Genomic DNA, 21,861 nt, shown 5'->3' with positions numbered 1-21,861 from the left:
AAAATAAGCAGAGGGATTTTGGCTGTGGAACCCGGGGATCTCCAAAAGTCAAATGATTGCTCACTGCCAGAATGCCCTTTTAAAAGGTTACCTATGGGGGAGCTTTTTTTTTTTCCTGTTCTTCGCTTAGGGACACCTCTAGTAAGTTCTGCTGGAGGAAGTTGTTGTAAGACATTCTGTAACGCACCTGCTTCCTCCGAATGACAGTCTGTTATCTCTAGATTTGCTGAAGGTGTATTTTTTCTCTCCCAAAGGAAATGTGTTTCACAGCAATAGGAACCAGATTAAGAATATACTGCCTATCTAAGGGAGGAGAAGTCATCCTAACCTCAAGAGATTTGGAGACTGCCTTACAGAGACATGGTATGTACCTCCATTATTATTTATATCACGTTAGTCCCTTGATACCAGAACTGCACTGTGCTAGACATGGGAGGAGACAATCTTCCTTTGAAAAACTGATGCTCCTAAATCAGGAAGGATGGACAAGAAGGAAGATGTCCCTGGGGTGATGTTACATGCCAGTGATGGAGCTGACAACTGAGCCTTGTGCTGTAAACCTTCAGGTTTAGTTCCTGTGTTCACTACTGTGCCTGCAGTGAAACTGTGCATGCCTCTTCCAGCCCTTGGATGTTTAAGGTAGTTTTCAGCAGGTCCTGTGCTACTGGCTGCATGGGTGAAATTCACTGGTGTGCTGAAAGACAACTTGAGACCAAAAGACCATCGAAGTCCCGCTGTTTGAATGTATAAGTAGGATGAGTGTATGTTGGATGCTTTGCAAAAGGGGGAGTTGTGCAAATCCTGTGGATCAGGCTAAATTCTTGTTCTTTAGTTGTTTTTCCCGAGTTGCTTCCTTCTCTGCACTGTTCTTCCTTGGTTAACCTGCGATGCCTAGTGCAACTTTGTAGTGTTTATTAATCTTACGGGTAGGGAATACAGAGTTCTGTTTTGTACTATACATTTGGGGTTACTAACGAATCCAGTGAGTTTCAGCTTAACGTGGCTGAATTACTAATATTCACAACAGTAAGCAGCACTGCTAACACACTTCATTGCTGCTTCTGCTCCAGTGTCAGACTCCTTCCAGGCCAGATGGCCACTGTACACATAGTCCTGCACCACAGAGAGTAGCCACACAGATACCTCTGTTTGGGGTGTATAAAATGGAAGGTCACTGAAGTTAGGTCTTTGGACTTCATTTCAATTTGTACAGGAGCTTTCAATGACAGTTTTCTAGGTTTGCATCAGAAGTAATCTGTCACAGAGAAGAGTGTAAGAGAAAGTCAAGATTTTGATGGACACAGACGGTATGAACCTTATAATTAGTTTCTTGTTCCTTAATGTTTTTCTCTTCACTTTCTTCTAGAAGTTTTTGTCATAAGCAGATCTTCATAGCAGGGAGCCTCCGTGTTGTGCTGGAATATATGCTGTCAAATGTCAAAGAAAGTACACAAAAATTCCATTTTAAAGCTAACCCAGAATGTCATCTGAAGTATTTACTATATAGATTGTCACTGCTGATGTCTTTATATTTCTTCTCAATCTTGCCCTTTAGTAGGAACAAAGAAACTGGGTGAAGGCTGTTTTGCTCTTTGCTGGTGTATTGTCCATGAAGGTAGAGAAGTGGTGAATTTTGCACTAAAAAGAAACATTTTTATTTTCTTGGTGATGTGTTTCCTAAGTTATTTTTGAGGATAATTATGTTGAAATGTCAATGTCTAATCCATTCTTCTACTGTACAGCAGGGATAAAAAAAATAGTGCCAGACTGTCTGATCTCTGAATACTCTGACTTACAGTCAGAATTGAACAGTCTAATTTCTGCTCATATCCTTGAATTTCTGGCTTTCACCAGTCAGGTGCCTCTGGCACCTTGATCACCAATGAAACTTAGGTGGTATTTAGGCAGTCTTAACATCGCCCCAACTACATTCAAATGAGGAGCAGGTTTTCTGAATGTTGCACACCTTCTGTGAGCCCTTAGAGAGATGTTTTTAAAAACTCAGCTCTCAGTTTCTGACAGTCTTGCCTGTATAAATAAGGCTTGGGAGATGAGGTATGGGTTGTTTTTTTTTCCAGAAGATAGGTAGAATGGCAGCAAGAGACAGAAGCTGACAGAAGTTGGTGGGCAGACAGACTGTGCAATGGGGAGGAACAGTGCTGGACTGGGAGATAGATGTGCTCGGGGTGGAAGGGTGTTGAGCAGCCAGGTCCAGCTAGTCAGTGAGAAATGTTTGAGTCTGAAGGGAACGCTGCTGCCTCCGGCATATTAAATGAATATGACTGCCAGGCACCTGGGAAGGTATGACTTAGAAATGCTCAGAACCGTTGTCCTCACTGTGTATTACAGCTCAGTTTGTTCAAACTGGGCTTCCTGCTGGTAGTGCTGGGTGCTTGAGGGTAAATCACATTTGCATTTTTCTACCCGCAACCTAGATGGAAAGCCTTGTCTTTAGACGCCTGGTTACCTGACTGAAAGTAGCTGTTTCTGCAAAGAACTCTGACTGCAAAGAAATGACAGTGGACTTTTATTTTTTTTTAAATACAATATTGGGGATGAAAGAAAATAAAGTAATTTGAAAGGAGACTGTTCAAAATTGGAGTCTATAGTATGTGTTATAGTTAGTCTATGGTGTTATAGTTAGAAGAGAAACTTTGTCTCTCTCTTTCTGGAATGTGGAGGCCTGCTGAAATGTAATTGTACAGGGTGGAAAATGAGAAGAGAAAAGAGGGGAGCGTTTTGGGGCACTGATGTTCTCCGAATACATAGGGTGCTCTGTGAAAAATAAAACAATCAGGTTAGCACATGATCAGCTCTTTGACCTTTCCATTCAAAACATCAGGCGTGACAGAACAATAATAATAATAAAGGCTTTTGGAAACTCTCTTGAATTGCTTAGGTTTAAGTAGTTTAAATCTCCCTCAGGGACCACTGCTTTATTCCACTTGATTAAGCATGCTTTGTGCTTGCCTCCAAACCATTCTTTTTTTAAGAAGATATTACACAGTTCTGCTTAATAATATACTGTGCGTTTCTTTACAGTAGATAACGTTAACAGGCCACAGTGCTAGCGACATCTTTTAACAGTCTCCCTCCCTTATTGGCTTTCTTTCCCTAGCAGGTATATTTATCATTTCTACCACTCTGACATTTCCAGCTCTGCTTCCCAGGACCAGCTTCTTTCTCTTCTCTCAGTAGATTAGTTTGCATTCTTCAGGATTAAAAAGGTTTAGAAAGCAACAGGGAGTTGGCAAGAAGAGCATGAGTTGTTTAGAAATGTCAAAAAGTGTCAAACCAGCAGCCATGTGGGGGACAGCAGCACTTTTCAATCAGTCTGCGCCAGAAATAGCATCCCTAAGAAAGGGCCAGGGTGCGCCACAGAGACAGTAATAAAACTTTCTTCTGTTCTGAACTGAGAAGGGAGAGAGATTTTCTCACTCCTTGAGGCAACCAAGGCCCAATAAATCAAGCAGCAGAGCTTACAATATAAGAAATAGCCAACCTTACTAAAATAGCTCCATAGGGGTGTCTAGAGGGGAGGACAGATATAGCAGGATAAGATGGCTCTTAGCTGCATGTTTCTTTCCTTTCATTTGGTTTATTCTTTTCACTGTCCCACCTTTCTATTTTCCTCTGCTGTTTTTGGCTCTCGTACTTTTAGAAAGCATGTGAGACTTGCTCATAATGTTATAAACTATAATACATCCCTCCTGTGTCAGAGATTAACAACAGTTCTATTGTTGGGTATGGCACAACAAACAGCAGCAGTATCTTGACAGGCCTCAGTTAATCTCCTTGCACTTAGGCTTCAGATATAAATTCTTCATAGTGGTGAATTGAATCTCCTGCCTCTCCTGGGCGATATGTGTGTTGGTTGTGGCTTTTTTATAGGTGATAAACTGTGCATGGAACAGCTTGTTCAACATGAGTATGGCTTGGTGGGAAAGGAAGGCAAGGGAAGAAAACCAGTGAAGGAGCCATGAAGGTCCCCAGAAAGCCAAATGGGCTTCTAGTTTTCTTTTCTCACTGAGGCTTAACCAGATCCTTTGGTTTGTCAGACCTGATTCCTCACAACTCTGATGGAAATAGGCCATTTCTGTCTGATCGTCTCATCCTTCCACTAACAATTTTTCTCCTTCACTCACTCCAGCACCCCACTAGTTCACCATCTGCTTAGTGACAATCCCATTACAGGAGATGGTGATGCAACCATCATATTTATTTTGAGGACAAAGTTTTGTTTATATTTCATCTGTAATCTGGGGTCACCTATTCTAGGGATCTGGCAGAAGAGCTGCCTCAACTTTTTGCTCTGGAAAGCTGTCCCTGTTTCTTGCTCTTTAAAAAAAATCGCAACCCAGTCCAGGTTTTAGAGGCTGTTCTATTCTCCTCTGGGTGAGTGTTATCTTTACTCAACATATAGATTTTAACCTGTTAAAGGTTTGGAAATAGTTTGCTTCAAGTGTTTAGCATCTATAGTTTTTTATTTAGGGAGGGGTGTGATTTCTCACTCGTGTTGGATAGAAGAGAGACTGTTGCTTGACTGATTGATTTAGGGGAAGCTTGAATATTAGACTATGGATTTTTATTATATCTTTCCAGAGGAAAAGGCTGATAACTGTCAGTGAAAATGTCACAATTGGCAGACAGTTTCCTGGGTTAGAAGGTAGTCAGCTAAATGCAGTACTCACAGATATTTTTCTACAATATAGCAACACTGCCTTAGATCGTCAACTTACAAAATGCAGTCCCAAGTCCTGCAAAGATCTACATAGCTGTTTAATCTTGACATCAAGTTAAAGTGTAGTAGGCTAAGAGCATGAAGCTAAATCTTTGTAAGCTGTTGCAGGGTTAGAGCACAAGAGAGAATCCATATATTTTTAAAAGAACTTTGACAGTATAAGAACACTTTTATTCGCAGAATCTAAATGAACCTGAGAAAAAAGGAATGAAACAGAAAAAGAATGTTTTCTTAGAAGACACATTATCCCAGTGCAAACCAAAAGACATACCTCTCTAAAACAGTCATTTCTGCATGGTTCAGACCTATGAGCAATCAAGTCAGTCAGCAGGGAATCCATAAAGCAAGAACAGAAATAAAGACTGCTGAATGTCTTAACTTTGATCCAGGTTACAGAAAGTCCTGGAAGAGTTGGCATTTTAAGTCTCAAAGATGATGAGCCATAGCTAATAACTAAGAAACCACTTTAAGTGCTTTCTTTTTCCATCACTTCTCAGACATTTTAGCAAACCAAATTTTACAGTATCATCTTTAGGTCTTTCAACATATTTAGGAAAATATGCCAAATGTCTGCATCGCAAGATAACCATGTGTCTAGGGCTCCCTGTGGAGGAACTGCTTTGATGTGCTGCGGGTTGAAGCAGAACTCCCGAGCAAGCACTTCAAATGCCCAGGCCTCTTGCTTTCCTCTGGAGCTTTAATTCAAGAGCTTTAAAACCAACCCCCTTCCTAACTTAACACACTGTGCTGTCATTCATTCATTCCCTTTCTCACATGGGTACATTTAGACTTCTTTCTAAACTCTCCCGTCTACCCCTGAAGTGCGATGTGAGTCCAGGAGAAAGCTTGGGGAAGTGAAGATAGGCCACAGGGAGGGGATGGAGATGGGGTAGCTTCACAAGATTACAGCCTCCTTATGTGGTATGACATGGACCCCCACCAAGGCTGGTGCCTCTTTCCTGGGATGTTCTGTTCTTCCTATGCTGGGATAAGACACATGAATCACATGGGTTTTTGCAAATAAAGGTGGTAGCTCTATGCACTTTGCATTTTATTGTCCCAGGTTCTGCTTTTTATTCCTGCCTAATGCAGAGTGATCTAAATCCCTAGGAATTGGCTGTAGGTTGGGAAAGAGAGATGTCTTGTGGGTGGGAAGGGTCCCTTTCTCCCGTGAAAATGCTTGGTGGAGAGAAGCTGCATTTCATTGCTCCCTTTGTCAGACTGCAGACTGTTGGGGTCTCCCATGATGATTCATACACAGTGCACAAATTATTGTCATGTTCATAATTTGATCTCTAGTATAGCCTGGACCGATGGCTTCATATACAGCCTTATATGTATATATTGTGTATTTTCTTTGAAGTGATAATGTTTAGGAGCACCGGCGGGATGTGGGGGTGTGTGTCTGTGTGTATTAGTGTCCCTGGGCGGAAGCACCTCACTAGATGGCAGCAACACCACAGCTTTATGAAGTAGCCTCTGGGCATCCTTCCCCTCCCCCAGACTACTCCTGTCTACAGCAGCAAGGTAAAAAAAAAAATTTAAAAAAATACAATAAAATACTTCTGCTGTACAGAGCTCGAACTGAAAAGCTGTGATATGCTGAATTCTGCACAGTTTCATCATATCTCTCTCTGGTGCTTCTATATATACACATATATGTATGTATCCATGTGTGAAGGTAAATATATACATGTATGTGAGTGAGTGTGCATGTATGCTTATGCCTAGGCTTTGCTTATAATTAGAAAGCTAATAGCCAAGACTGACTCCCCTAGAGTCACGGGAAAGGGAAAGTCAGAGCTGGGACAGGGCCACCTTTTGTCTTGCAGTGTCCCCAGCATCCCTCCCCAATGGTGGCCCCCAGTGTCCTTTGTCACAGGCTTCTGCACTGCAGTGCAGGAACGGGTAATTCTCTCCTCTCCCTCAAATCTGTAGGAACCAATCAGTCAGGAGTGGGACTCATTGCCTGCTCTGCTGATGACGCTCTGTGATAGGAACTCTTGGTAAAGGAAGACAGCTGCTTATTTGAAAGATGCTAAAATTTGGTGGTGATTTTCTTTCTCAGAACCCTCCCAGCCAGTTTCCTGGACTGGTTCACAGTCGGCCACAGCTGCAGCCAATTTCTGCTGTTGTAGGATGGCTCAGCTAGTTAATAAATATCGTGCCATACATTTCATTGAGCCCAGGAATAAACATCACACCAGTGTAAGAGAATTGTCGCTTTTCCTGCCAGCTGCTGGCCATGTCTTCATCCCCACTATGGCTAGTTGCATATGGTGAGTGTGATGTCCTGAACCTTCTGCAGCAGACAGGCACAGGAGTGCATGCATTGAAGAAACACAGGGGTTTAAAAGAATAATGGTCTTGGGTTTGCTTGGCTGTGGTACTCATCCTTGTGGGGCAGTGCAAGGGTTAGAGGTGGGGTATTTCAGGGAGGAAAGCCAGAAAAAGAATCTCTCTTAATGAATCTATTGGCCTCTCTAAGGCAAATACATAAAAAAATATAGTTTGGGACAGGGACTGTGAAAAATAACATCAGCTCTCAAGGTCGCATGTAGCCCTCTACTCATGTGTGCCTATAAGTCTACTGAGTTTGGATGAGAGCTACCAAGTTTTTGAAAAAGCTGCACCTGAAATTTGAAAACAGACTTTCAGTGACAGTAGTTGTTATCTATGTGTTATGAAGGCTATTTGAAGCTAAGAAGGGGAAGTATAGTGCTGGGCCAGTGAATCAGGGTTATTTCCTAGCTGTAACTTATCATCCAGCTGTCCAAGATCTGCTAATCCTGCTTGTGTGAAGCACGAGAGAAACATGAAAAGGATGATAGCCCAGGGAGTACCACTCTCAACATATAGCACCCATATGGGTAGAAACAGAAGAAGAAATTGTGGGGTCTTTGTAGCACAGCGTGACCTCTTTGAGAACAAAGATCCTCTGGGGCACTCAGGCTCAGAGGGGTCCCTTGTCTGGGTGAGGCCAAGGATGTTGCACTGAGGGGTCAGGCTCCCTTGCTGGCCCTGCTTGTCCTGACCTGCCTGCTTGGCATCAGCACTGAGCAGCTGCATCAGGCACTTGTGTTTCCCCAGTGCCCCTTAGGGACCAAAGCCAGTGGGTTTATATTTGGCTGGGACTTATTCTTTGGGAAAAAAGCCCAGACTACTCTTGTCTTTTAATTTAGTAGATGTAGTAGTGACAGTGCACTTTTATTTGGCTGGGTACACGCATAGAGAAGCATAAAGCTCCTTTTTGTAGCATAAGGGTATTGTATGTATGACTTTGTTATATGAGTACATGTGTGTGAGGAGTTCTTGCACACACTGCTGATCTCCAAGTCCTCTATTAGACTGTTCAGCTGAACATAATTTGTGGCCTCAGAAGACTAGGTGCATGATACTTGCTGGTGTCGGTACTTGTTTAGGGGTCAGAACTAAAGAACTGCATTCACTCTTGTTCATTATGTTTTAGAAAAAAAAAAATATGCATACCAGTCTCAGTCCATGGGCTCTGTCTCTACTGCAAGCATAGCTAGTAGTGAGACAACAGTGGTATTATAGCTAAAACTGTGTTTGCATTTCTATGTCATTACGTTTTAACTGAGGTGAAGAAGGTCGAATTTCTGGAAACACTGAATTTAATTTTTTTAAGATCAATTCCAAATAGTTAGCATAGTTTGTGAGTTGTTTCAATATCTGTGTAATCTTATGGTTTAAAAATACTGTAATACTGGTTATGACTTAAAATTTCTCTTTGATTAACATTTCTATAATTTCTGATATATTTTCAGATTCTCTGACAATGAGATTCAATGTGTGTGATTCTTTGGTGTAAGCAGGTTATACCAGTGTTTGTTTAAAGCATATTAGTGGAATAAATACTTATTTAAGGTTGGGATAAAATGCCCGTCTCTCATATGGTGTGACATCAGGTCAGGATTGTTGTTCATGATGCAAGGTAAAATGGCTCTATCCAGGGTAGTAATTAGTTTAAGAACTATGCTGATAATTATGTCATGTTTTATCATGACTTTATGACTCAATGTCTACCTGATGTCCTAGTTGCCACCAACAGATGCAGTTGTATCACACAATGAAGACCTTTGTATCCTGTAGGAAACAGAGCCTAGAAAAGTCAATTAATAGATTTGCTCTTATCAAAAGATCATGCCTATAGAGGATGGTTAAACACTTGCTAAAATGCACACAAATCCTGGGGCCATTTTCTTCCCCACCCAGAAGTAGCTCATGGTTAGCCAGTATTGTCCTGAGTGTTTGTAGAAGTTTCTGGGTTATCTACTGCCCTTTACTTAATCCACATGACATTTTACCAGCTGAGTGTTTCATAGCATGCTTACACAAAACAGTCCATGGGGTATAAGACTGAGTGATTACTCTCACAGTTTCACATGGCAAAGAAGCTGGGACACATGTTGTGTGTTGATAGGCACTGGAAAAAGCAGAGAAGTCTCTCCTGGCAACTTATGCGGGTGATATGAAAGTGGCAACGAATCCTGGAAACTTTCCCAAAACTTCTTGTTTATAGATTGTGACAACATGGGGATTCCTACAGTCCTGGACTGTGTCTCTGTCACTTGTCCTTTGCCAGAAGGCTCTGGCTAGTGTCTCACTGGAATGACTCTTTCCATGTGTTGGCCTTTGATGCTTTTACCCTTCAAAAAACTTTAGCAGGTTGGTAGGAAACACATCCCAGCTGCTAAGGTACTCCAAATTCATCTTGGTTTCTAGGCACCAAAGGGATTTTCTTTTTGTATTTCTGTGAAAGAAATGTGCTTTGTGCTCACAGCATTACATGAAATCTTCCTCAAAAGCTGAAATAGTGTTTAAATAAAAAAAAAAAAAGCACATCAAGTGCATCAAAGAAATAAACTCCTGATTACGAGTTTGGAAACACAGCTCTAAGAGAACACTATTAAGAGCAGGAAGGTAAAGATTAGCAAGTGCCTGATGTGAATCTCCCATTCCTGCTGACTCTGAGAGCTCCTCTGGGGTATCTCTCAGCTGAAGGGACACCATAGCACTGCTGGTCTCCTGGGGCTGCCTGTCAGAGCATGCCTCTGAGGTGTAGCCCCACCATAGGGTTTTGAGGACACCTCTGCTCCAAAAGTGCTCTCTCAGATGTGTGATACTAATTTGAAAGCTAAAAGCTGAATCCCCCTAGAATCAGGATGCTTAGTTTTGAGAGCTTGCTGGAGAAGCATTTTCTTCAAGATGTCCTGTGTTCCTTTCTCTCTGTGTCCCTCAGCCTCATGGAGGATGTCACTCTGAATATATGCCAAGCATGGCTCAGTTGTACTCTCTTGCATTCTTCAGGATTGGCATAAAGGCAACTAGAGAAAATAAGATGCTTCTCTGAATTTATATATACACATATTAAGTATCCAGTTGATACATCTTGTGAAGTGAAGGGACACCTTTCTAAGTCTGTTTTGCTGAAGGACACTGTTTTGCTCTGGTCTCTGTCTGGGGCTACCAGAGGCATTGTTCAGCATGGGGATGGGGTTCACCACTCAGAGCAGGAAGGGGACAGCTGTGGCCCAAGACCTGCTAAATCTCACAAGGAGGAGGGCATGGAAGTGGGACTCAGAGGTGGAGGTGGCATCACAAGCTCACAGGGAGTCACAGGCAATTTGAGAAAAAAACAGGACGACAAGAGGACACAATCATAGCTAAGACAAACAAAACTGAACATTAAAACAGAAGGGCAGAGTTTGTTTAGGAAGGACTGACTGGCAGAAAAGATGGAAATGAGGTGTGAATAAAAGGATGCCTACACCAAAATGGTCCAAGATGTGAGGAAATAATCACCCTCTTGATAGTCTCAAGGTCAAGGATAAAAGAGAAAGGACAGGGATATTTTCATGGGTCATTGTCTACCGTAAATCTATAATAAAACAGGGAATTTCCATCATACCAGAAGGATCAGATAGATGTGAATTTAACCTAGCAAAATTATCCAACATCTAACTGTCAACAGAGATTTTTAACTACCTGTCAGGGATAGACTGCAGCTGGACAGTAGGGATTGTCCAGAATTTTATCAGACTGTGCTGGGATAAACTTTTTTTGTATGGATAAGGAACAAAGGAATTAATGGGGAGATCTACCAGATTTGATGCTGACAATAAAGTCTTGCAGAGAATGTGAAGGAGAAAGGAGAAAGGCAGCAATTAGGAAAGGATGGTTAAAGAAAATCAGTTGCAGGAAAGCAGACTTTAATAAGTTGATGAGTTTGATTTATGTTAGATCTTGGGAAAACTCTTTAACAGTGGAGATGGTTAAGTAAGGAGGTAAGAGTGCCAAGGAGGAGTGTGGAGTGTTCATTGCTGGGAGATTTGGGGGGATGAGAAAGCTGGGTTAGGGGGCTGGTGATCCTGCACGGAAGCAGAGGTTGCCCACTTGTGGCACCTCCTATGCTTATTTTTGATGATCTGATGATCACTAAGTTTAGCATGTAAATCACATCCCTGCTTATGCCTAATTGCCTATAATAATATTCTGTATTCCTATGAATGTAACTAACTGCTTTGTAAAGCACTTTGAAACATCAGATGACATGAAAAATGCCATTAACATGCAAGTTGCTCCATCACAATAAACACCATTAAAAAAGTAGTAAACTTGCCAACATTTTATCTGCTATCCATAAACTCTTGGGGTTTTTACCCCCACTGTACTCACCAACTGTTGTTTTTCAGACCACATTTGATGAAGAGACAAGTCATTATTAAAATATATATTTGAGGAAGTGATAAATCCATATTAAAGCAGTTGAAGAAAAATGCATAGCACATTAAGAGAACACGATAAAAAGTGGCCTGGAATAGTATGGAAATACTGACAAATGTGAGTCTGCCAACATGGAAGGACACTTTTAATGCATTATTTATAGATATTGCTTTACCACCACAAGCCGTTGAGATCAAGGTCACCCAGTGGACTTCTGGGCAATGGGTCAAGACTTGAGAGGCAATATTGATAACAGCAGCTGACAGTTTCTTGGATACAGCTGGTATTTTTCTAAGCAGCAGCGCTTTCTAACTTCTAATGAACAATGGAAATCTGTTTGCAGTGAAACTGCTCATGTCTGTCTTGGTCACAACTCATTAACTGTAGTCAGTCCCAGGCTTGGTATAACTGCTCTCCCTCTTCCCTGCATCTTCCCGTAAATCAGCCAAGTAAATATATCTAACGAATACAAAAATTCTAGGTGGGGATTTTTTGTTTTAAGTTCCCCAGGCCCTCGCCTTCCTCTCTCCCAGTTCTTTGCCAGTCATATTTTCTAATATCTTGAGGTCTCAAAGCTGAACACTTTCAGTGTGCTGGGATCAACAACAATAAAATGTAAGCTGTGACTGAGGAAAACATAAATAGTCCCTGTGACTCCCAGCACAATGATTTCTCTGCCTGGTTTTAAAGGTTTCCACTCCCTTTATAACCTGTTCTTCCTATTGATTGTCATGACTTGTGCAGTTTTGTTTTGGTTTTTTTGTTTGTTTTGTTTTGTTTTTTGTGAATGTTGTTTATTTTTCTTAATGCTGTTTAACTTAATTTCTTCTCAGGGCAAGATGGAAGGAAAAGGCATTTTGATCTCTTTAGCCAAATCACATTCTTATTTAGCAATCCAAGTCACATCTCATAAGGTGTGTTCTGAGATAATTTTTTTCCCCAAAATGCTTTTGCCTGACAAGGCCTCCTGACCATGTAGAAGCTTTCCTCAGGCTTCTTGCTCGGATGGTCTTAACTTCTTCCTGACCTGCTCCTGTTCCTTCAAGGATCAGTTCTTATTGCTTGCCTAGTCCATGTGTTTACAGTCTAAACCTGTTAGTAAACTGCTGATGGAAGCCTTGATCAACATTTGATTAAATTCCATTTTTTTTTTGTCATTCTTTTGTGTGTTTCTCTTACCATTACATTTTCAGTGACATTAAACTGTGTTTATATGTTCATCTCATGTTGGCTAATACACCTTTCTTTCCAGAACAATCCTTCAGCTTTTGTTAACATAAATAATGATTTCCATTGAGAAAATAAGCAGCAAAACCAGGTGACCTCTTTTTAAGAAGAGACTAATGTACACAGATAGTGTTAACTTTCTTCTGAGTGACCGGACTGCAAACTAGCTCAACATCTAATTTTAAGAAAGAAAAAATATTGAAAATAAATTACCTCTTATAATCCCCATATTTCTTTAAAAGGTTTTGGAAGGACTTCATTCAAAGTAATAATCCCTAAGAGTAACCAGAGTTAGGTGAAAATTGATGGATTCTCTCTGTACTTTCTTTAATCACTGGGAAAAAAACTACAAGATTATACAAAGAAAGCTGAAATCTGGGCACTGCATCTGCCAGAGCTACTGAGTTTCTGTTAGCTGCCAGACATTGTGGCATATTTTGCTCCTAGTAATAGTGGTGTAAATTATTCTTATTGAAATTGAAGGAGTTACACTGAAATTAATCTGGCATAATCTAGTGCAGACTTCCTCTCCTTCCTTTTCTGAAGCAATTTGGTTCATATAATGTATATACAATAATTAATTTAAGCTAACATGAAATAGCCCATTTATCCTGGAAAGGATTTGAGATTAGAAGACTTCTAGTCCAATTTTCAGGATGATTTCTGTTTATATGGCAAAACCACTTGCAAAAATAAACTAGGGCAGCAGAAAAAAGAAGAAACTCCACTAACTGGACTTTGAATAGTTGTTTTGTAAAAGTTTGACACACCAGTTTTTTTATTATTTGATATTGAATTATTTCCCTGTATTAGGTAAAAAAAAAAAAAATTGGTACTCTGTGATGGAGGACATGGCTCCATGTCTGTAGTCTTCAGGCACTGGTGTGTGTTGTGCTACTCATCAATCAGTGATTTTGTATTATTGCAGATAAAACCAATATTTGTCACTTGAAAACTGTGGCTTCTAATCCAATATTTACATCGGTTTTAATGGCTAGTGACTATATGCATGACTACAGAAGAAAGAGGGCTCTCTATTTGCTGGAGCAGTGGGGATCTGAGATTGCCTGGCAGGAGCGAAGCACCAATCATTTTGATGCCACTGGGCTTCATTGGAGATCTAGTGTAGGGACGCTTCAGTGTCTCTGAGAAGAGACAGGGTGGGTGCAACCATACGTGTTGGGTCCAGGTCCTTGGCTCTGGTCATGAAAGACCAGGGCTGGCTCCCACAAAATCCCCTGGGTGTGTCTGCAGCAAGCTCCAGCTTCTGAGGAGGGTGTGGGGGTGTCTTGTTTGATTTGGCACAATGCAAATGTACAGAGCGCTTCCTGGCTGGGTACGGCGTCAAGGTGGACAGGTCATGTGGAAATGCTGCAGGCTGGGGTGTGCACATAGTGCTCCTGGTGGCACCCACTTGGATCCCACGTGCCCAGCTGGATTTATACCCAGGTGCACACCCAGCACATCTCTTTGCTGTTCCCTCTGCCATGGGGAATGCAATGCAGAGACACCAGCCCTGGCTCTGCATGGGCACAGCCAACATTGAGCAGTATTTATCTGTTCTGGTGCCATGCTGTGCCAAAACTGCTGTGGTCTCTGCTGAGCTGAGCTGACCTGGGAGCAGTTTGCCCACGTTTATGTGGCACTCACACCTGCAATCCTGACCAGGTGACGGTGTCCCTGCAGCTGGGGCGTGAGGATCCAGCTGTGGGTAAATAGGAATTAATTGCAGGTCCCAAAGTGCTAAGGAATAAAATGCCCAATCCAGGAATTGCTTAACAAAATGTATTTTAAGTGGCAGGTGAGAGGTAATGATGAGTAACAGCTACATTGTCACATAGCACATCATTCCAGCACTGACTTTATGTACAGTCTCATAGCCAAACCCTGGCTTTCCTACACACCTGCATCAGGGCTTTGCATCATCTGACATCAAGGATTGTTCCTGCAGTATTTCTTTCCTGTATTGCATAGAAATCAAGGATCTGAGAAATGGATAGCACCTATCCAAATATTTATCTTCCTGTATCTTTCACAAGTGATTTCCATCCTAAAATTTTGAGGCTTGGAAGCTTGTTCTCAAAGAAAAGGTGAACTTTTTCAGTTGCTAATTTACAATACCAAACAGGAACACATCCCTTTGCCCAGTATTTATATTAACCTTGCTCAATTTAATTCTTGCTTTTGACTTTGCTCTGACATTTGTATGAATTTTTTGATGTAGTTTGGAAAACCCGGTGATCAGTCAGGACTGTATAGTGAATTTGTTGAATTTCATGAGTGGAAGTATCAAATGTTCCTTCTCTGTTTGCAAGGTGATGCTCTCTTCTTCATAGTCCTGCCCACCATGAGCAGGCCAAGTATCTCTGCTAACCACTGCAAGGGAAAAACATTCAGGATAATTTTCAGCTTGCTTTGTTTTAATTGATTTTATACAGTTTGCTGGGTATAATTACTTTTTAATAATCAAGTCTTTTTTAAAACAACATCATATATAAAAATAGATCCAAGTTGTCTACTAAAACCTGAAATCTGAATGAATATATCCAAGCTGAAAGCATAAAGCTTTACTTTCCAAACTGGCAGAAGCTGTGCTCAGCTGTATGTCACTGTAGGGAAGAAGAGTTAGCTTTAAACTGCTTTTATGCCTCTCTAATCCCAAGGCCAACTGGGAACCATGTTGGCCCCTGGCCTCCTTTCAGTAACCTCTGAGCTCTCATTTATGCCTCATTACCTATGACTCCCAGGAGGCTGATGTCCTGGATGGGGGGTGTAGTATTACCATCTCCGTGGCTACTGTTCCTTCCTCTTGGTTATGTCTCTTGCAATAGAGACTAAAAGAAAGATTTTATGTTGCTGGGAGTCATGCATGTTCTAGGTGAGGTGTTCTTCAGCTGAGCTAGTTTTTGTGCTTGTGGTGAAGCACATAGCATCTGGCACAGGAAAGGGGGATGAGGTTAACCCTCTGCAGCACAGCTAGGTGTATTAACTGAACACTCAAAGTGTTGCTGGACCCACACATTGCATGGGAGACCTTGGTGAGAATTCCTGACTGGAACTAGGTTTTGTAGAAAGTTGAAAAGAATGTTACCAGAAAAGTGGCATAGTGGCTGGTGGATGCTTAAGTGAGTCAGCGAAATATGTAGGTAGAGAGACTGCAGTTCCTGGAGATTATATTAAGTGAAGGCTGTCATTTGAACTTGCAATGTTGTGGAGTCAATCCTATTTTTCCTCTTTTTTAGGTCCAGCTTCCACCATCTTTATTTCACAGTATTTCAAATACTCTTGCTACACCAACATATTTAAAAGTGAAAAACATAGACATTAGAAAGGGAAAGGGCTGTTAAGTCTAGACTGAGTGCTGAATCAGGAAACATAGCTCAGTTTTTTAGTCCAAATTTTAATGTTGCATCACTGGTCTACCTATAATAAGAACACATGATTCATTCCTACGCCAAGGCAGATTTATTCTTGCTGTACTATACGTTCTGGTGTGCTTTGTCCTGTCTATATGTAAATACCTTGAATGATTATATTTCCATCTATACCCTCCAGAGATCATTTGGTGGGCTGATACATTGTATTGTTAATGCATATTTTTTCCTAACAAATAATTGTGTGTGAGGTTTACTTCCTTTCTTTTTTTTTTTTTCATTGTATCTATCTTAAAATCTTTTCCTCTCTTTGTGATTATTCTTAGACATTTTATCATGTACATTTGCAATAGCAGGAAAGAGATCACTTTGAGAGTGAATTTCCTATAATAACAGAGTGGACGTATATTTCCTATGCTTGTGGTGAGACAGCTAATGACCAAGTAGCTGATAAAATGTGCTCTGTTCACTACTCATATTGTACCCACTATCTTTATTTTTAAAACAGTTGATGTCTTTCCCACCAATCATGTTGCTCTTGCAGTTCTTATAACTCTTGGGGATCCTGAACGGAGACATGCCAGCTGCAGCGCAAAGGCAGGACAAGATGAACGTCTTGTTCCCTATCATGCTCTGAGGCAGAAGACCTCCGGTGCCAATGGCAAAGGGAAAGCAAGGAAAAGTAGCTATGCCTTTCACTTACTGAGTCTGAGCTCTGATGTTTAGCACCCTAAGTCTGGGTCCAAAGCTTTTACCTTATTGCACGTTAAAGGTGTGACAGCTGGTGATACTATTGCATTAATCATGAGCTGCTTCTCTCTGCAGTAAGTTGCTGACAAGTCTGGATGGTGTACATTTAAACATCGAACAATCTGGCTATAGATAAATACATAGAGAGAACTTTAAAACAGCAAGCTCTTAGAAAAGATGAGTCTGTGGCACTGTTGAGGGATGGTTTCAATTGGTATGAGACTGACCCGTACACGGTTTAACTCACTGTGTTAGGCTTAGATTAAGTGGAGAGGAATGTCCTTTGCAAGCAGCTGGACTCCCTGCAAGGGACAAGCATGGTGGCTGAAGTAGTTTTACCTGCTGGAGCTTCAGATAAAAAAAAAACAGGGAGCAGGAGATATTCCTGGGTACATTTTCCATCAGCATTTTCAGGTGGAGAATAATGGGATCAATTCAGAGGCCAGGGATTAGACTCCAGTTAAAAGCATCTGGAGATTTTTACTTTGATTATTATGTTAAGAGTTAAGTTTAAGCCAGCTAAAGAGTGGATGTTTGAGCAGTGGCTGACATGATTGGCAGGATGGTTGTAAAGTCAGAACCATCTGAAAGTAAAAATAAGCAAGTCCATGTTGGATATGACAGTGGAAGGGAGCTTGTCAAGGGTGTAAAGGATGGATACTTGTGGTCAAAGCAGCTTCAGAGCATGGTGTCTGCAGTAGCATTCTGGAGAGAGCTCAGCTGTGCCAGATTACATTGTTCAAGGTCAGGCATTTTTGATGGAGAGTGCAGGAGCTAGATGTGGCATGAGAGGAGTTTCACCTCTGCAGCTGCATGCGAGGAGAAAAAAATCCAGTTGTTAGCACTGGGAGTCAGATTATAATAATCACTGTGAGGCTGAACAGGCTGTTGTCAAATGGGACACCCCACTGCATGTCCCTCCCAGTTCCATTAGATTACATGGAGCCGTGCTGCCAGCAGGGTTGGAGAGCTGATCCAGCTCAAACCTCACCCAGGAAAATTGAGTTACACTTTTTGTGGCAGCTCACGCTTAGGCTGGTTTAAAATAATGGAAACTGCCAACTTAGACTGCTCTCCAAAGATGATATCCATGCTGCAAGCCCGAGTGACAAGCAGAATAATGGCATTGTCTACAGAGATTGAGAAACCAAGTGGAGGAGGAGGAATAGCAACTCTATTTTAACCACCCTGAACTTCATCTGACAGCTAAACACCCGTGAGGAGATGTCAGAGAGACAGGCCCAGATTTTAGCCTGTAAAGGAGGAGACAGGTCTGGAGCAATGAGAGAGGTCTATAGGTCATCAGGATAGAGACAACAGATGAGTTTGGATTGGTGGATAAAATTACTTGCATTTTTTTCTTGCCTTTATCAGAATTCTTTCCAATATGTCAGTTGATATATTTCTGTTAAAGAATTGCTTCACACTCAGCATATTGCGGCAGATTGGTCTTCATCAAGATCATGATGTGATGTCCTGTAAATGGAGATCTTAACTCTGCTGGCCCCTCCTCTGAGTTTGGGGTATTGTAAATTCATGCTCTGTTTGCTCTTTTCCATGCTTCTGCTCCGTGTTTCGATATTTTGGATTATTTCTCTTCTAACAGATTAACTGATCATTTTCCAGGGTGCATTTCTCTCTGATTTATTTCTTGGTATCCTTGCAGCAATGTATGCCGTGCTTCTCATTGTGCAAGTGAAATGAGGTTTGTATAACCACATGGTATGTACACCTTACAGCAACAGTCTTTGTGAGATGACCACATAAGCTGAATGAACATATAAAATAAGATGTTCCTTCTCAGCAATAACAATCATCTGAGTATTTCAGATTATATAATTTGCTGTTTAGCCTGTCTGACCCCTTCTAGTCTCTGTTTCCTTCCTATGTATACCTTGTGACATCGTAACTGTTTAGTTCCTATTTCCTCAGTGATAACAAATCTTATGGATTTTGTATAAAAGTTATGAGGAGTCAATGACATGTTTAAAACCATGCTGTCAGCATTGTACAATGACTTAAATGCCTTACAAGTAATTTACAATGCATTTACAGGACATGACAGTTACATTATCAAGCATCACAGATTACTGCAAACATAGACTGTGTACTTTGTTACAAAAATTTTCCTTTTTCATAAATGGCTTAGACATGCTCTGAAAACATATTTAATAAAATGAGTAGCCTTTATCATCAAATAGAGGTAATTTTGCTGGCTGTCGACAAGTTATAACTATTTAAAAAGCCATTCAAAATAAATGACACTATTTATGGATATACAATGAACAATCTAGTAGAATGCTGGCAAAATGCTGTGCATTTGAGAGGGTATTTTTCTAATCAAATTTAAAATTGTATTTCTATTGTGAAATTTCCAACATCCTTTAAAAAGTATTTGGAATAAAAACTACCTTGAAATTTGTAGATTGCTTTGATCACATTTGAATATATTACAAACAAATAGAGCCACTTGGAAACAGTGTATGTGTTTGCAAACACTTCAGTAAAATATGAAAATTTAAAAATTATATGACATGCTGGGGGAAAAATATTTAATAAAATATTCCCAAGTTCCCCAAGAAAAAGTTTTCACTGGGGAAAACTACTATATTTTACTCCACTAGAATAAGATAGTGTTATTTTATGGAATAAAATCAACCGAAATTTTATAGAATAAAATAGTGCCTGGAATAAAGTAGTGGAAATAGAGGAGTTATTTTTCTAATACACTGGAAGAAAGGTTAAAAAGTCAATGAACTGAAGGCCTTCTTCCCAGACAAATTAGGAGTGAGGAACACCAGGGGAGAGAAGTGTGAAAGCAAGAGAGAACTTTTTCATCTTAATTACAAAAAGTTTCCATTTTGATTAAGCCTATTTTCCAGTCCAGACTGTTGTGCTAGGAGGAATTTTAACAAAAGTTGCAAAGAATGGATAGCCAACTTACCTGATTATTAGGTTAACCCTCTGCTGTTTATTAATAGATGGAACTGAAAAATGATAAATCAGTTGTCTTTTTTGGTTTAATTATAACTATTAAAGCTATTTAATAGTGTTTCCAGGAAGAAATCAGAGGTGGGCTGGGTTTGGTTTAATTGTTTTGTGTAGGCTGATGAAAACTGTTGGAACAGGAGTGGAAATTTTTGTGATGAAAGGGTCATCTCCAACCACATGGAGGACAACAGAGGCACAAGGGCAGGAGGGGAAACCTGGATAACCCCCTGCCCCAGCAGCTCTGAAGGACCCCACAGGCTGCCCTAGGGGAATGGGACTCACTATGGGATGCAGGGAAGAAACTTTTGGGATTACATGAGGGGTATTGCGGGACTTTTAGGGTGGCACCAAAGGTGGGGAAAGGGAGGGATCAAAAAAGAGGGATAGGGGAATAGCATGGCCAGCCAACGGAGAACAGGAAGGGGCTGTCAGTGCTGCATGTGCCTGAGTGAATGCTGAGTGTGTCTGTGCTGGTCAGCGTGGCCAGCTACATGCATGTGTGTATTAAATACAGGTGCACCTGTTGGGAATACATGCTCAGCCTTGCTGCTGGCTGGACCTGGGAACATGTAGCTGTGGCAGCCTTGACTTGGCTGGACTTCTGGGTTTGGTAACCCCTGCACACTGAGTACCCTAAAGAAATCGCCAAATGCATATCATACAATACTTTCTGTCAAATGTGCAAGGTTCATTTATCATTGAGTAGACCGTAGCACTTTCTGTGCAAATATTCACTGACAGTGAAAAAGTCCTAGCATGCTAACTTAGCTGAAGAAGCTGGTGGAATTTTTACTGTAAACATTATATTAGTATTATTCGATATATTGTACTGATAAACGTATATATAGTATTGATACATTATTCTTTGTAGTATTGATACAATATTCTTTGATATATTGCACTGTACTTCTTTCCATGTTCTCAAATTGTGTCCAAATTAATAACCTGTCATCTAACTATACATTTAACCTCTCTCCCATTCTTTTTGGTGTGGTCTGGAAGTAAAACACAATAATGGTAGCTGGCTGAGAGCCCCACTGTTTTAGAGATCCGAGGGTGAGTGCTCCCTCTGTGGAAGGAATGCTGCTCTTTTGCCTTCTTGACATACAAATAAGGTGCGTATCTGCAAGCAGAACAGACTGGGACAGAAAACCCTTCATCAAATTCATTTATGCTCTTCCACAGGTCCACACCTTTGCAGAGCATTGCGGTAGACTGAGGCAATCTCCGTGCCTTGGGTACATTCAGAGTTTCCCAGGGCAAATCGTAGTATGATGGTGTGTGGCAGGCAGCATCCAGTAATTGCCAGTTCCTCATGCTCATGTATTTGGGCCCCACACTGCTAAAGTGTCCCAGTAGCACTCAGAAACTGGTTCTCTGGGTATATGATATTTTTGGACAGTGTAGCCAAATCTGAGGGAAAAGGCAAGATGGGCAGGAGGCTGGAGCATAATAGTTTGCCTGCCCACTCCTGACCCTGCCTGCTCACAGCTTGGCTAATCTGTCCCTGCATGTATTTTACAATCCAAATTATGTAGACTAAGTACTCCTATATTTGGAAGGACCCTCACCTCCTGCAGCGTATGTCATCGAGAGTTGCAGAGAATTGACTTTGTACTTCCTTGTTTATGTAAACGTAAATTTTACATGCAGAAAAGGATGATAATACCTTAGAACTGACCTTGGGAATTGGTTTTTTTTGGTTTTTTTTTTCTGCCTTTTTTTTATTCTGTGCAGGTTCTGAGAGACAAAGGCAGCTCTCTGTTTTTAATTACTGTAAGTAGCTTGTAAGTAGCTGGAACAGCTTTTTATGCAACCTGATTTGAATATATTCCATGCTGCAGATAGACACCTATTTTAAAGGCACAGCATGCTCATCATGGCTTTCTGCCAATCAAACAGTTGTCACTTGCTAGACAGTCCTAAACAACTTCTGCTCCTTCCTCAATTTGCTGTCTGTCTGACTGATGGAAACGGCAGGGCTTCTCCCCTTCCCCCGCCCCTTTCTTTTCCCCTGAACCAGTGTCACCA

The 21,861-nt window shown here is 41.0% G+C and overlaps 1 long non-coding RNA gene across 1 annotated transcript in view; it reads left to right on the top strand.

Moving 5' to 3' along the window:
• Positions 1 to 254: 254 nt before the first annotated feature.
• LOC141933632 (uncharacterized) overlaps positions 255 to 21,861 on the top strand; it is a 31,451-nt gene continuing 9,844 nt past the window's right edge. The window contains exon 1 of the long non-coding RNA XR_012626155.1: positions 255 to 363. This is a non-coding gene — a long non-coding RNA (uncharacterized LOC141933632). The remainder of the gene's footprint in view (positions 364 to 21,861) is intronic.

The sequence above is a fragment of the Strix aluco genome, chromosome 1 (genome assembly GCF_031877795.1).
Source record: "Strix aluco isolate bStrAlu1 chromosome 1, bStrAlu1.hap1, whole genome shotgun sequence".
In the NCBI taxonomy this organism is placed as follows: Eukaryota; Metazoa; Chordata; class Aves; order Strigiformes; family Strigidae; genus Strix; species Strix aluco.
Note: the sequence above shows the minus strand (reverse complement) of the source record. Positions and strands in the feature narration are given on the sequence as shown.